The following is a 14,155-nucleotide window of genomic DNA, read 5'->3' as shown; positions in this document are numbered from 1 at the left end:
CAAATCATCAATGTAAATTGTGAACAATTGTGGGCCCAACACGGATCCCTGAGGGACACCACTAGCTACTGATTGCCAACCAGAGAAACACCCATTTATCCCAACTCTTTGCTTTCTATTAATTAACCAATCCTCTATCCATGCTACTACTTTACCCTTAATGCCATGCATCTTTATCTTATGCAGCAACCTTTTGTGTGGCACCTTGTCAAAGGCTTTCTGGAAATCCAGATATACCACATCCATCGTTATCTACTGCACTGGTAATGTCCTCAAAGAATTCCACTAAATTTTCCACTAAACATGTTCTCTTCCATCATTGTGTGGGCAGTACTGTACTCAGCCCCCATTATCCATTTAAATGCTCGGCCATATACTACACTCACCACTCCCATATCCAAGAAGAATTGAAGGATTGTGGTCCGAGCTTCTGATATCTCTAGCCTAGTTTCCCTCAGCAACTGAGGATGCATCCCACCTAGATCAGCTGACTTGTTTACTCTGAGTGATGCCTACCTATTTAGCACCTCCTTCCAATCGAATTTCATCCTATCCAATATCTCTATTCCTCACCTCTACTACTAGTTAATCAATTTCTTTTGTGAAGACAGATGCAGTACCTAAATCATAGCATCAGCCTCCACTGGCATATTTACATTTAATCTAGCCACCCTTTCCCTTAACTTTCATTGTACTTTTGTATTAATAAAGCATTTTTCAATTTCCTTTCATGTTACACACTAATCGTCTCTTATCCTCTCTTTTGCACTACTTGTATCCTTTTCCACTTTCCTCCTGCACTCTCTGTATTTTCCCTAGTTTTTGATTATATCCAATACTTGACATTTTTCATCAGCCCTTTTTCAATTTTTTTTTTTTTAAATTTAGATTACCCAATTATTTTTTCTATTAAGGGGCAATTTAGCGTGGCCAATCCACCTACTCTGCACATTTTTGGGTTGTGGGGGCGAAACCCACGAAGACACGGGGAGAATGTGCAAACTCCACACGGACAGTGACCCAGAGCCGGGATCGAACCTGGGACCTCAGCGCCGTGAGGCGGTTGTGCTAACCACTAGGCCACCGTGCTGCCCTTTTCAATTTTATTTTAATCTTTCTTTCCCTTGTGGTCCAGGAAGCTCTAACATTGGATGCCACATCTTCCCTCCTTATGTGAATATGCTTGGTTTGTACCCAAACTATCTCCACCTTGCCATTGCTCATTTACAATTTGGACACATTTTGCTTCCAGTCCAGTTGAGCTAGATCCCTCTCAAATTGCTGAGATTGTCTTTCCCTTGATTGGGTATTTTCACTTTTGATTTTTCTACTGTTACGGTCCATATATCACAATCATTATTTCCCGGATCTTCTCCCGCTGATACATACCTAACTCCACCTCTGACAACAGGATTCCACACTGCTGCCTTCCTCATTGGGCCAGAGAATCACTGATTAAGAAAGTTCTCTTGTACAGATTTTAGAAACTCCTTCATCCCCTTTGACCTTTACTTTTTTTTGTCTTCTGTCTATATTAGGATAATTAAAGTTTATTAATTGTAGGCTGGTAAACTTTGAAGCTTGTAATTACTTAAAGAGTTAATCACTGCCAGGACCCCTTTTTAACTATGTAACTCCAAAGAGTTATGATTATCATGAATTTTAATATCATAATGTTTTGTTCTGTCAATTACCCAACATTTATAACTGTATCTGTAATAATCTACTTCCCTCATCTTCCACTCCAAGTCCCTCCTCAATATAGAGGATGTCATCAACATTTACTGTTTGCAAAAAATATGTTAAGACTCTGAACATAAATGAACAGGCCAGAGGAGGCTTAATGTCAATCATATCAGATTTTTAAAAAGGGATCTTGCTGGGAAGATTGCCTCTTTAAGGCTACTCGATACACAAGATAGAATATTTCATTGTTATATAAAATTAAATGCTACTTAAATGTGAAAGAATATTCGGCCCTGTACATTGTTTTAAAATTTTGATGAACTGAAAATGTACATAAATGACTGCACATAGACAATAAGGGCAAACAGAACTTCCGGGTCGTACTGATGTCCCAATGTGCACCTGGACCCCGACGTATCCTGGTGCCATTAGAACAGATGGTGTGCCAGCTTTGGTTTTCGTTAATGGTTTTACCCTTCTAAATATTCGCTGAAGAAGAATTTGTACTGAAGTGTTGGCAGGTAAGTTTGACAGGAAATAAATATATAGCGTACTCTGTTAAATGCAGTGTAAAATGTTTTAAAATGGCACCTCTCTGGGTGTTAAAACGGTTTTGAAATAGAAAGCAGTGATGTACAATTTTAAGGTTTCTTTGGAAAAAAAATCACCATAGCTTATCAGTATACTTAAAAAATATACGAGATGTGTCATTTGGTGCGCAAACAAGTTAAGATACACATTGTAGACACAATAATGTACTTTAACAGGAATTTATGATTCTCGGTTAACAGGAAATAATACAGTGGGCGTTGACAGAAAATGGTTTAGGTTCTAGTTTCCACTCAATTCAACAAAAATACTCATTTGTCGTCAATTGACTTCAGCAATACTCGTGCATAAGATGCAAGCTGATATATTCCATCACAATTACTTTGAGCACGGGATTGTAATTAGTTTGAGGTGTTTCTAAGTTCATTAATGAAGGATAGTGCAGTCAAGTTAAAGCTGATTTAAAAGCTGGTACATAAACAAGATCCTGTGAAATATATGGTTCAGTTATTTCAGGTAAGCAAGATATTTTTTAATCACTAAATATTTATTCAATGATATTGATTGTTTCGTCTGTTCAATGTGCTTTATGTCATTTATCTACTGAAACACTGATCAGAAATGCCGTATCCTTGGAAAAGAACTGAGACACAGATAAATACCTGAATATAATCCAAAAAGGGTTAAGAGGAGCCCATTAACAACAGCTCCGGATTTTTGGACACTAAAACACATGGCCTGAGTTCAAAGCTTGGCTCTGGATTTGTTTAAGTCCCTTCAGTTGGTGTGTTTAAGTTGTAAATGAATTTCACAAACCCTTGACTAAATCACTGAGGATATAGAAAGGGAAACATTCCAGGCTGATTTCTGCCCGGTAGAAACAGATTTTAGTCGAATCCACAGTCTGTGTTCACAAAGGTGCTCCATTCACTCTGAGTGTGGAGAGGCAGACCATCGTCAGGATTTTTAACTTCCAAAAGTCACTAAGCCCTTTCAGCTGTGGTTCAGTTGGGAGCAGTTTTGCTTCGAAGTCAGAAGGTAGTGCATTTAAGTCAAAATCTGCAACCTGAACACAAAAGTCAAGGCTGACACTGCAGCACAATACTGAAGGAATGTCATCTTTCAGATGAGGCATTAAACAAAGGCCCCATCTGCCTTCCCAGCTAAATTTCATGGCACTATATTGAAGAAGAGCAGGGGGGTTAATCACTAGTGTCTTAGCCAATATTCATCTCAAAATCAACATCACAACAAATTACCTGGTGATTATCATATTGTTTTTAATGTGTGCAAATTGATTGCTGTGATTCCTTCATTACAGCAGTGCCTACATGCTTTCGGACCTTGGTTGTGACAGGTGCGACATAAATCCAAGTCGTTCTTTCTATGCCAAGAAGTCCAACAAAAAGATGGTAGAATTTGTCCCAGCATTGGCAAGTGAATTTGGGGTTTAGACTTGGACCTGCGATATGTTTGTTAAAACCACAGGCTACATTTAAGCTGTTGAGGAATTCATAATTTCCACAGCGGGCCATGTAAATACACCACAGACAAATATTCAAACCTTAGAAATCTGGTTGGGTATGGGTGGAATTCCACTGGAGTTCTGGAAAGGGATTGCAATTTATCTCCACTGACTTTTCACTCCATCTAAACTATTGAACTTGGATTGGGATAGAACCTGACAGGATTTTTTTCTGTCCACTACATAATGCAAAGCCCAGAGGAGGTTCTGGGTTAGCGAAGAATGCAAAGCCCGATGATAATCGATCACTACGTTGCTGAACGGCCCTGTCATTCTACGGGATGAATTTCAGAACATTTCTCGTCCGCTTAATCTGGGCCCTGGATTCTACCTCTTGAGGCATCAAGTAGCCACTTTGCATTCCTCCAACTGCACCATAGTGCTGCAGACTCCATGATCCTGTTCTTGGTATTTGGAGACGCGATCACTACGGGAGAATAGTGGCGAATAGAATTTCTATCCTAGCACACTTCTAGCAGTGTTAAGATGTCTGGGCTCCAGATTCAAGAAATTATTTTTTAATAAGCTGATGTGAGAAACCGAGGACATTGACCCAGTTGGGAAACTGTGGTTCAATTGGTGAAATTAAATTCATTTGGATTTTCTTGCCACTGAAGACAGTGTTTCATGTGTTCCTGATAAGGGCCCAACAGGCAGTGCATCTTTACCCTGAGGATGGCACAGAGAACCTTGCAACCAGACGACAGTCACATTTTCTGTGAACTTCGAATAACAATCAAGTAAATTAGTTCACACTGCAACACCGTCCCAAAAATAAGAATTTGTCGGCCAAATCATTTCTTTCCAATATTGCGTGCCTAGGTTCAAGTTTGCTTTGACAAACTATAAAGTGTATATTTTCACTAGAAAAGAACAATAGAATTTTCTTTAGTTTCCTCAGGTTATTTTGACAGCAGTGTTTTATTTTGTACAAATATCGGGTGTGTTGTTTTCAGTGAGAAGACAAGTTTTTCTTTACATCTTGTGTCTCGATGCACGTTTCAGCTCTGTAAGTAAACTGGATTGTTTCCTCTGTAGAAAATGCCCATGCAGCCCTTACAAACACAGCATAGAAATAAAGGGCACTTTTGTATATGCTTGTCTGATGTCATAAGCACATTTCATTTGGTTCCAGCTTATTCTCAACGACACTTGAAGAGATTTCAACTAATTCTTGTTATGGCCATAGTTAGATAGCAGCCTTTTTTTCTGACATATTGCTTGCCCCAGGATTCACTTATAAGCAACATGTCTCAAATTTGTAATCCAATATGAATGGTGTCCATGTTGAAGCTCGGACACCGCCACACCATTGCTGAGGGTCAAGCTGTATGCACTGCTGAGAAAAGCAGATGTATGGAGTGATTGCTCTGCAAAGAAGGTGGGTGTCTCAGCTTGTCAACCAGCTCTGCACTTGGGTGGTAGATGAAACTATGATAAGGTGCAGAGCTCCATTACTACACAGGAAATCCACAAGCTTAGAGGTAGTTCCACTCACATAAACCTACCGCAATTAAGATGCTTTTGAAAGTTCTCTTAAACCACACTGAAAACATACTGCAAACAGCGAGAAATGCGTTATGCCACAAGGAAGGCAGAAGCTCACAAAGTTTCAAAGCATCTTCATGATAAAATTGAGTGAAATTCAGATGGAATAGGTGTTTATAGATATTTGAACTAAATGCTGATAAGGTGGGGAGGTGACACATTGACTCAGTTAAGTGACATGTAGATTGAAGAAAGAAACAGCCGAGATGTAACCTTGTGTTAAAGCTAATTAACTAAAATAAAATTGGTTAAACTCAGCTCGCTTAATCAAAAAATAGAGGCTGGAAACCAGTTAGGCATGAAACAGGTAGTGACAATGGTTTGATGATTAATTAGGTATACAATTGAAAAAGTGATTGATGGCAGCAATTTTCACGTGATCAGGAACAGTGGCCCAGTAAAAGGAACCATTAACAATGCCACTAACATGGGGGTCAGGATGGGGAACTGATTCATCACAAGCTGAATCCAAGGTTTAGGATTGGAGTTGAAGATGAAGTGTGCAGGGTGAGGGGTTTGAGGAAGTGCTTCCGGTCACCACCTTCCAAAATGATCTTGGAGGATACGGCAGTAGGTTTTGTAGCCAACTCCCTTCCAAAACATTTAGGATATCTGACAATTGAGGCTCATAAATGTTTTATTTTAATATTTTGAAAACACAGTAAAATATCTGCACAGTTACTTTGCATTGTTGTTTCTCCCTAAGAAGTCAAATATTTCCTCAATTTAGCCACACTTAGTAAGAAGTCTTACAACACCAGGTTAAAGTCCAACAGGGTTGTTTCGAATCACTAGCTTTCGGAGCACAGCTCCTTCCTTCACCTCCTTCACCTGATGAAGGAGCAGTGCTCCGAAAGTGAGTGATTCGAAACAAACCTGTCAGACTTTAACCTGGTGTTATAAGACTTCTTATTGTGCCCACCCTAGTCCAACGCCGGCACCTCCACATCATAGCCACACTTAGGTACCTGCAAAATTGATTTCATTACTGAGCATAACCGTCTAGTTCATTCACTGATACGCTCAATACTCAGAATGGGGATTCTTTCTCCCACAGGAGGAGGTAGTGGCAATATTGAACAGGATTAAAAAGTAGATATGGAGGAGGTACTTAAATTTGGCAGTCTTCAAAGCAGATAAAGTCACCTGGATGGGATACGATACAACCGACGTTGCTGAGGGAAATAAGGGTGGAGATTTTGTAGGCTCCAACCCTTGTCTTTCAACCATCCTTAGATATGGGAGCAGTGACAGGGGACTTCAAGACAGCAACTACGACACTCTGCTCAAAAGAAAATAAGGGAGACAAACAAACCCGGCAATGAGAGGACAGTCAGCCTTATGTCAATGGGGAAACTTAGAGAGACAATAATCCAACACAGTATTATTTGTCACTTCAGAAAATATGGGTAACAAACCATGGTCAGCATGGATTTGTTAAAGACAAATTGTTTGAGTTTTTTGCTGAAGTAACGGAGGGGATTGAGAAGGGTAGTCCAGTTAATATTTTTTCATACGGACTAACAAAAGATATTGATACAATAAAATAAAAAAACGGGTTTGCATTTAGGACATCTCAATACACTGTACAACTAATAAAGTATTTTTTGAAGAGTTGTAATTTAGGAACAAACAAAAAATATGTTCACAGCGAGCTCCCGCAAACAGCAATGTGAAAATGATCAGGCAATCTGTTTTTGTGATGTTCATTGAGGACTAAATGTTGGCCAGGGCACCAGTGATAACTCCCCTTCGAAATGTTAAGATTGGATCTTTTGCATCTATCGGTTTATTATCTCATACAAAAGATGACAAATAGGACACTGTTACATTCCCTTAATCTTTGTGTTCAAGTTCTGGATTGGGGTTTGAACGCAGAACCTTCCAATTCAGAGACTGGCGTACGTGTTATCAACAAAGCCAAAGTTCAAGCATGTAATAATCCTACATAATAGGTTTATTGGACTTGGATATCAGACTAATATTTAAAAGTTTGCAAATGACATAAAGCTCAGAAATGCATTAAACAGTGAAAAGGATCATAAGAGACTTCAGAAGAACACGGACAGGTGAAATGGGCAGAAACATTGCCGTTACAATTTAATGCAGAAAAGCGTCAAATTATGGATTTTGGGAAGAAGAACGAGAGGCAATATAGACCAAATGGTTTATATGTCGTGTCGGAACAGAGAAATCTGAGGAAGTACAAAAATCATTGAGGGCAGTATGACAAGTTGAGAATTTGGTTATAAAAGCAGACAGGATTATTGGTTTAATGAACAGTGGTATAGAGTTTAAAAGCAAAATCGTGATACAGAATTTTTATAGCTCACAGGTTAGGCTTCAACTGGTATATTCAGCTTAATTCTGGGCACTACACTTGGGTCCTAAAGCTAGAGCTAATTCCAATCAATCAGAGTATCCTAACTACCCACTCACTCCCTGTGTTGACAGCACAGTAAATGGCCCTTACTAGGGTCATTGCATATTTCAATTAGCTTCCCAGCCTCACTTCAATAAAATGCCCCAATGGCCCCAGAGTCAGAAAGCCAATCCATCACAGCTCCCCACCAGGCCTCAGTTGGGGTGCAGAGGAGATTTACTAAAATGGTAGAAAAGATGCAAAACGTTAGTTATTTTCAGAAACTACAGCAGCTGGGATTGTTTACCGAGAAGATCAAGGGAAGATTTAAGGGAGCTGTTCAAAATCTTGTCGGGTTTTGGTAGAGTAAACAAGGAGAATCTGCTGCCAGTACCAGGTGGATCTGTAATCATGGACACAGATTTAAAGTCCATCGTGTCTGCACCAGCTCTCCAAATGAGCATTATGGCTTAGTGCCATTCCCCAACCTTTTTCCGCGTACCCCTACGCATTCTTTCTATTCAAGTAATCATCTAATTCCCTCTTGGATGCCTCGATTGAACCGGCCTCCACCACACTTCCAGGCAGAGCATTCCAGACCCCAACTACTAGTGTGAAAATGTTTTTTTCTCACATCGTATTTGCTTCTTTTGCAAATCACTTTAAGTCTGCGCCCCCTCGTTCTTAATTCTTCTAGAAGCAGGAACAATTCCTCCCTATCAACTGGATCCAGTCACCTCATGATATTGAACATCTCTATCAAATCTCGTTTTAGCCTTCTCCTCTCCAAGGAGAACAATCCCAACCTCTCTGATCAATCCTCATAACTGAAGTTTCTCATCCCTGGATGGTGGAAGCTGGCTCAATAGTAACTTTCAAAAGGGAAATTGGATAAATACTGAAATAGAAAGGACAAGTGAGTGGAACTGGTTTGATTGTTCTTTCAAAGGGTGGACGCAGATGTGGTGGGCTGAATGACCTGTTGTTGTGCTGTATCATTGTATGATTAAATTCAGATGAAATTGTTCGGAGCTGTGAGATGGTATTTAACGCAGAGAAGTGTGAAATGATTCATTTTGGAAGGAAGAACACAGAGAGACAATATAAAATCAAGAGAACAATTCTAAAGGGGGGGGGGGGGGGGGGGGGGGGTAGTACAAAAGCAGAGGGACCTGCCTATAAATCATTCAACATGGCAGGACAGGTTGACAGAGTGGTTAATAAAGCATACAGCATCTTAGGCTTTATGACTAGGGACTTTGAATCTAAAAGCAAGGAAGTTCTGTTAAGCTTGTATAGGACATTGGTTCAGCCTTAACTGAAGTATTGTGTCCAGTTTGGGTGCCATACATTAGGAAATCCATCTGAAAAATTCAGGCCTCGAGTCGATGGGTATCGGGGGGGAAACTCTCCAGTGGTTGGAGTCATACCTGGCACAAAGGTAGATGGTTGTGGTTGTTGAAGGTTAATTAGCTCAATCTCAGGACATCACTGCAGGAGTTCCTCAGGATGGTTCCTAGATCGAACTATCTTCATCTGCTTCATAATGAACTTCCTGCTATCGTAAGGTCAGAAGATTTTATAATGTCCAGTATCTTCTCAGATACTGAAGTAATCAGTGGTAATATTCATCAAAACCTGGACAATAATCAGGTTTGGGCTGATAGTTGGCAAGTAACAGTCGGCCAAAGAAGTGTCTGGCGCTGACCATTCCCAACAAGAGAAAATCTAACCATCTCCCCTTGACATTCAAAGACATTACCATCGCTGAATCTCCCACTATCAACATCCTGGGCTTACCATTGACTACATTAACATAAGAACATAAGAACTAGGAGCAGGAGTAGACCATCTGGCCCCTCGAGCCTGCTCCGATATTCAATGAGATCATGGCTGATATTTTGTGGACTCAGCTCCACTTTCCGGCCTGAACACCATAACCCCTAATCCCTTTATTCTTCAACAAACTATCTTTATCTTAAAAACATTTAATGAAGGAGACTCAACTGCTTCACTGGGCAAGGAATTCCATAGATTCACAACCCTTTGGGTGAAGAAGTTCCTCCTAAACTCAGTCCTAAATCTACTTCCCCTTATTTTAAGGCTATGCCCCCTAGTTCGGCTTTCACCCGCCAGTGGAAACAACCTGCCCGCATCTATCCTATCTACTACCTTCATAATTTTATATGCCTCTATAAGATCCCCCCCCCCCCCATCCTTCTAAATTCCAACGAGTACAGTCCTCGTCTACTCAACCTCTCCTCGTAATCCAACCCCTTCAGTTCTGGGATTAACCTAGTGAATCTCCTCTGCACACCCTCCAGCACCAGTACATCCTTTCTCAAGTAAGGAGACCAAAACTGAACACAATACTCCAGGTGTGGCCTCACTAACACCTTATACAATTGCAGCATAACCTCCCTAGTCTTGAACTCCATCCCTCTAGCAATGAAGGACAAAACTCCATGTGCCTTCTTCATCACCTGTTGCACCTGTAAACCACCTTTTTGCGACTCATGCACCTGCACATCCAGGTCTCTCTGCACAGCAGCTTTTTAAAAATATTTTATCATTTAAATAATAATCCCTTTTGCTGTTATTCCTACCAAAATGGATAACCTCAGATTTGTCAACATTGTATTCCATCTGCCAGACCCTAGCCCATTCTCTTAACCTATCCAAATCCCTCTGCAGCTTCAGGTCCTCTGCACATTTTGCTTTACCACTCATCTTAGTGTTGTCTGCAAACTTGGACATATTGCACTTGGTCCCCAACTCCAAATCATCTATGTAAATTATGAACAATTGTGGGCCCAACACTGATCCCTGAGGGACACCACTAGCTACTGATTACCAATCAGACAAACACCCATTAATCCCCACTCTTTGCTTTCTATTAACTAATCAATCCTCTATCCATGCTACTACTTTACCCTTAATGCCATGCATCTAGAAGCTAAACTGGACCAGTCATATAAACACTGTGGCTACAAGAGGTCAAAAGTTAGGAATTCAGAGGCGATTAACGCCCCTCCTGACTCCCCAAAGCCTCTCCACCATCTTCAGAACACAGGTCAAGAGTGTGATGGAATGCTCGCAGTTTGTTAGCAGGAGTACAGCTCCAACAATGCTCAAGACGTTTGACACCGTCCAGGACAAGGCTTGATCTCCATCCCATCCAGCATCTTCAACATTTACTCCCTCCACCATTGATACACAGTGAAACAAATATTTGTTTTGGTCTTCACAGATTAAGGTGGGGATTTTCAACCCACATTAGCCATCAGTGAGAATGGAGATGAGCTGGAGAATCCCACGAGAATCGGAAAATGCGATTCCCTCCAGCAAGATTGGGTTTTCCAATTTTCCACGCCTTTCACCGGTGATGTAACAAGGTTAATGCCCAGAATGGGCAGGAGCCTCTATTTAATATACCTGCTGAGCCCCCGTCACATGATCCCCTTCACTTGCCAATGTGACATCACGTCGATAAGGTTTACAACCGGCTCTGAAAAATGATATTCAGTCGAGGTCCTCCCCCGGGGAGCACAAAGTATAGGGACATGCCCGGGCAGTGCCCCACACAGGTTGGCAGTGCCACCTGTGCTGGGAAGGACCCTCTGAAGAACCCCATTGGGGCCAGGGTTTTGTTATGTTTTTTCTTTGGGAGGAGCCCCCATTGATGGTGCTTGTGGTTGTGGGAGGGTGTGCACCATGACTGATGGTGGAGATGGGGAGAGGTGAGAGCCGCAATGCTGATGGTTTTGAGGATAGGGGGTAGGCTCCAATGCTGGTTGTGGTGGTGGGGGTGAGTGCCTGATGCCAATGGTGGTAGGGGTGGGGTTGAGAACACCAATGCTGACGGTGGTGGGGGGGGGGGGGGTAAATGTCTATGGGGGAGGGAGGTGTGTCTGTGCGGGGATGGGGGAAGGGTGTATGTTTCTGTGATTGGCCTCGGCAGTCTATCGGGCCCACCCTGACACAGTGACAGTGTAAACCACTCTCACTGGTTTTTCTCCTCCCAGAGAAACTCAAAATCTGGAATAAAAACTCAGCTGTGTAGCTGGAGAGCTCCATGCTGAGTTTCAGTCAGGGACTGACACACTGAAATAATAGGGAAACATTCTGCCCAATATTTCAGAAGTAGTGGGTAACCAATTGGTGTAAACAGAGTAATTAGTTTTAGCAGAAAAAGATATATGGGACTATAAACAAATCCTAGGGTTCTAAAAGAATTTGCAGTACGGATGGTGAATGCAAATTCCCCAGATCTTAGAATGGTTTCAGTGGATTGAAAGTTATCAAATGTAATAATGCTGTACAAGAAAGGAGAGGAAGAGAACACTGAGAACTGCAGGCCAGTTACCCGGATGTCAATTGTTGAGAAAATGCTTATGGTAGTCACCACTGTTGTCTTATATACTGCATACGAGGGTATTACGGTAAGGCCCCTGTACTACAGGTACGGGGGTAGATCCCTGCCTGCTGGAGTATAAATGTGTTGGCTCTCCGAGCTACAGCCATTTCGGCAGCAGCTGCGGGAGGCTGCACATCTCTGCGTAATAAAGCCTCGATTACTCTCTACTTTTGTCTCGTCGTAATTGATAGGACATCAATGCTGGAATCTATTATTAAGGAAGTCTTAACACACTGTGAAAATCGATCAGACGGTCAACATGAGCCGGAATTCTCTGGCCGTTGGGATCCTCCTTTACAGCTGGTGCACCCCCACCTGTGTGATTCCAGGCAGTGTAAAGTGGCTTCAGTGGAGACTCCCATTGATAAGTGGTGGGAGTAGAGAATCCCGCTGCCATCGAACAGTGTGCCGCCACAAAACACGCGGCTGGGGACCCGGAGAATCCCGCCCTTCATTTTCTGAAGATAAATCGCGTTTGACAAATTTATTACCATTTCTGCAGGATGTTACTAGTGGTTTGATAAAGGGGAGCCGGGAGATGTAATGGGCGGGATTCTCCGACCCCGCGCCGAGAATCGCCAGGGGGCCCCTGTAGAGCGGCCCCTGACTGGCGCTGCACCGACCGTGCCGGCGCCAATGGCGCTAATTCTCCGCTCTATGGGAATCAGCGGACCGGCGTTGGGGTGGCGTAGCGCGATTTGCACCGGTCCCGGTGATTCTCTGGCCCGGCCCCGGGGTGAGAGAATCCTGCCCAAGGACTCATGGAGTTGAGGCAATATACTAGCTTGGATAGAGGATTAGTTAATGAGTAGTAAGCAGAAGGTTATAGTTAAATGAAGCATTTTCAAGTTTGCAGGTTGGAGTGCTCCATGGATCAGTGCAGGGGGCACAGTTATTCATACTATTAATAGTCAGAAGTTTAACAATACCAGGTTAAAGTCCAACAGGTTTATTTGAAATCAGGTTTCGGAGCACAGCTTCTTCAGCAGGTGAAGTGGAGGCAGATTCACAATCACAGCATATATAGAGAGACACAAGTACAAGATAATTACTGATTGGAATGTGAAGAATGGTTGGAAAGTGAGTCTTTACAGGTAAACAAACAGCGTGAGTGGAGTGAGCGATAATCACAGGTAATCGAGATGCGAATCGTCTCAAGCCAGGATAGTTAGTAGGATTCTGCAAACCCAGGAAGTATGCTGGGTGTTACATGTAACGTGACATCAACCCGAGATCCCGGTGGAGGTTGTCCCCATCGGTGCGGAACTTGGCTGCCAGTTTCTGCTCGCCGATTATGCGTTGTCGTGTGTCTTGAAGGCCGCCTTGGAGAATGTTTACCTGAAGATGGGAGGTTGAATGCCCTTGACTGCTGTAATGTTCTCCAACTGGAAGGGAGCACTCCTACCTGCAATTGCTGCACGGTGTCCATTCAGCCATTGTCATGGTGTCTGCATAGGGCACCGCTTAAACACATTCGGTTCACTGTGGGGAACTGTAGGGAACCATACAGATTTGTGAGACTTCTTACTGTGCCCACCCCGGTCCAGCACCGGCATCTCCACATTATAATATTAATGACTTAGAGGGTAAGGCATTCGAGTTTACTGATGATACAAAGCCAGGTGAGAATGTAAATTGTGAGGCCATAAATAGGCAGACAGGGAGTGATTGCGCAGCTGGAGTATAATGTGGGGAAGTGGGAGGTTGTTCATTTTGGTATTGAGAATTAGAAACAAGAATATTTTTTTAAAAGCATGAAAATTCTACATGATGTTGTTCAGAGAGATTTGGATGTATCTGTACGAGGAATGTAGAACAGCAGCATGCAGTTACAGCAAGCAATTAAGAAGGCAAAATGAATATTGGCCTCTATTGGAAGAATAAGGAAGTCTTGGTACAATTGTACAAAGCTTTAGTGAGACAATACAGCAAAGGTTCAGAAGATTGATCCATGGAATGAGAGGGCTGTTCTATGAGAAGATGCTGAATAAATTTGGTCTATATTCGCTGGAGTTAAGAATGAGAGGTGATCTCATTGAAACATTTAAGATGCTGAAGGGATGGTACT

At 42.2% G+C, this 14,155-nt stretch overlaps 1 protein-coding gene across 3 annotated transcripts in view; it reads left to right on the top strand.

Annotated features, from left to right (window-relative positions):
• The window catches only part of cd247 (CD247 molecule), a 166,579-nt gene that overhangs the window by 87,721 nt on the left and 64,703 nt on the right, over positions 1 to 14,155 (top strand). Inside the window, exon 1 of one of the 3 annotated variants that reach the window (XM_038801903.1) lies at positions 2,066 to 2,207. The exons of 1 other annotated variant lie outside the window; for it this stretch is intronic. The gene's annotated coding sequence lies outside the window, so the exon portion shown is untranslated. Of the gene's footprint in view, positions 1 to 2,065; positions 2,208 to 2,545; positions 2,752 to 14,155 lie in introns of those variants that run through there. One more of the 3 variants, XM_038801904.1, reaches the window with a different exon arrangement.

This window comes from Scyliorhinus canicula, chromosome 7 (genome assembly GCF_902713615.1).
Source record: "Scyliorhinus canicula chromosome 7, sScyCan1.1, whole genome shotgun sequence".
NCBI classification, from domain to species: domain Eukaryota; kingdom Metazoa; phylum Chordata; class Chondrichthyes; order Carcharhiniformes; family Scyliorhinidae; genus Scyliorhinus; species Scyliorhinus canicula.
The sequence above is the reverse complement of the archived record's forward strand: the minus strand, read 5'-3'. Positions and strand labels throughout refer to the sequence as shown.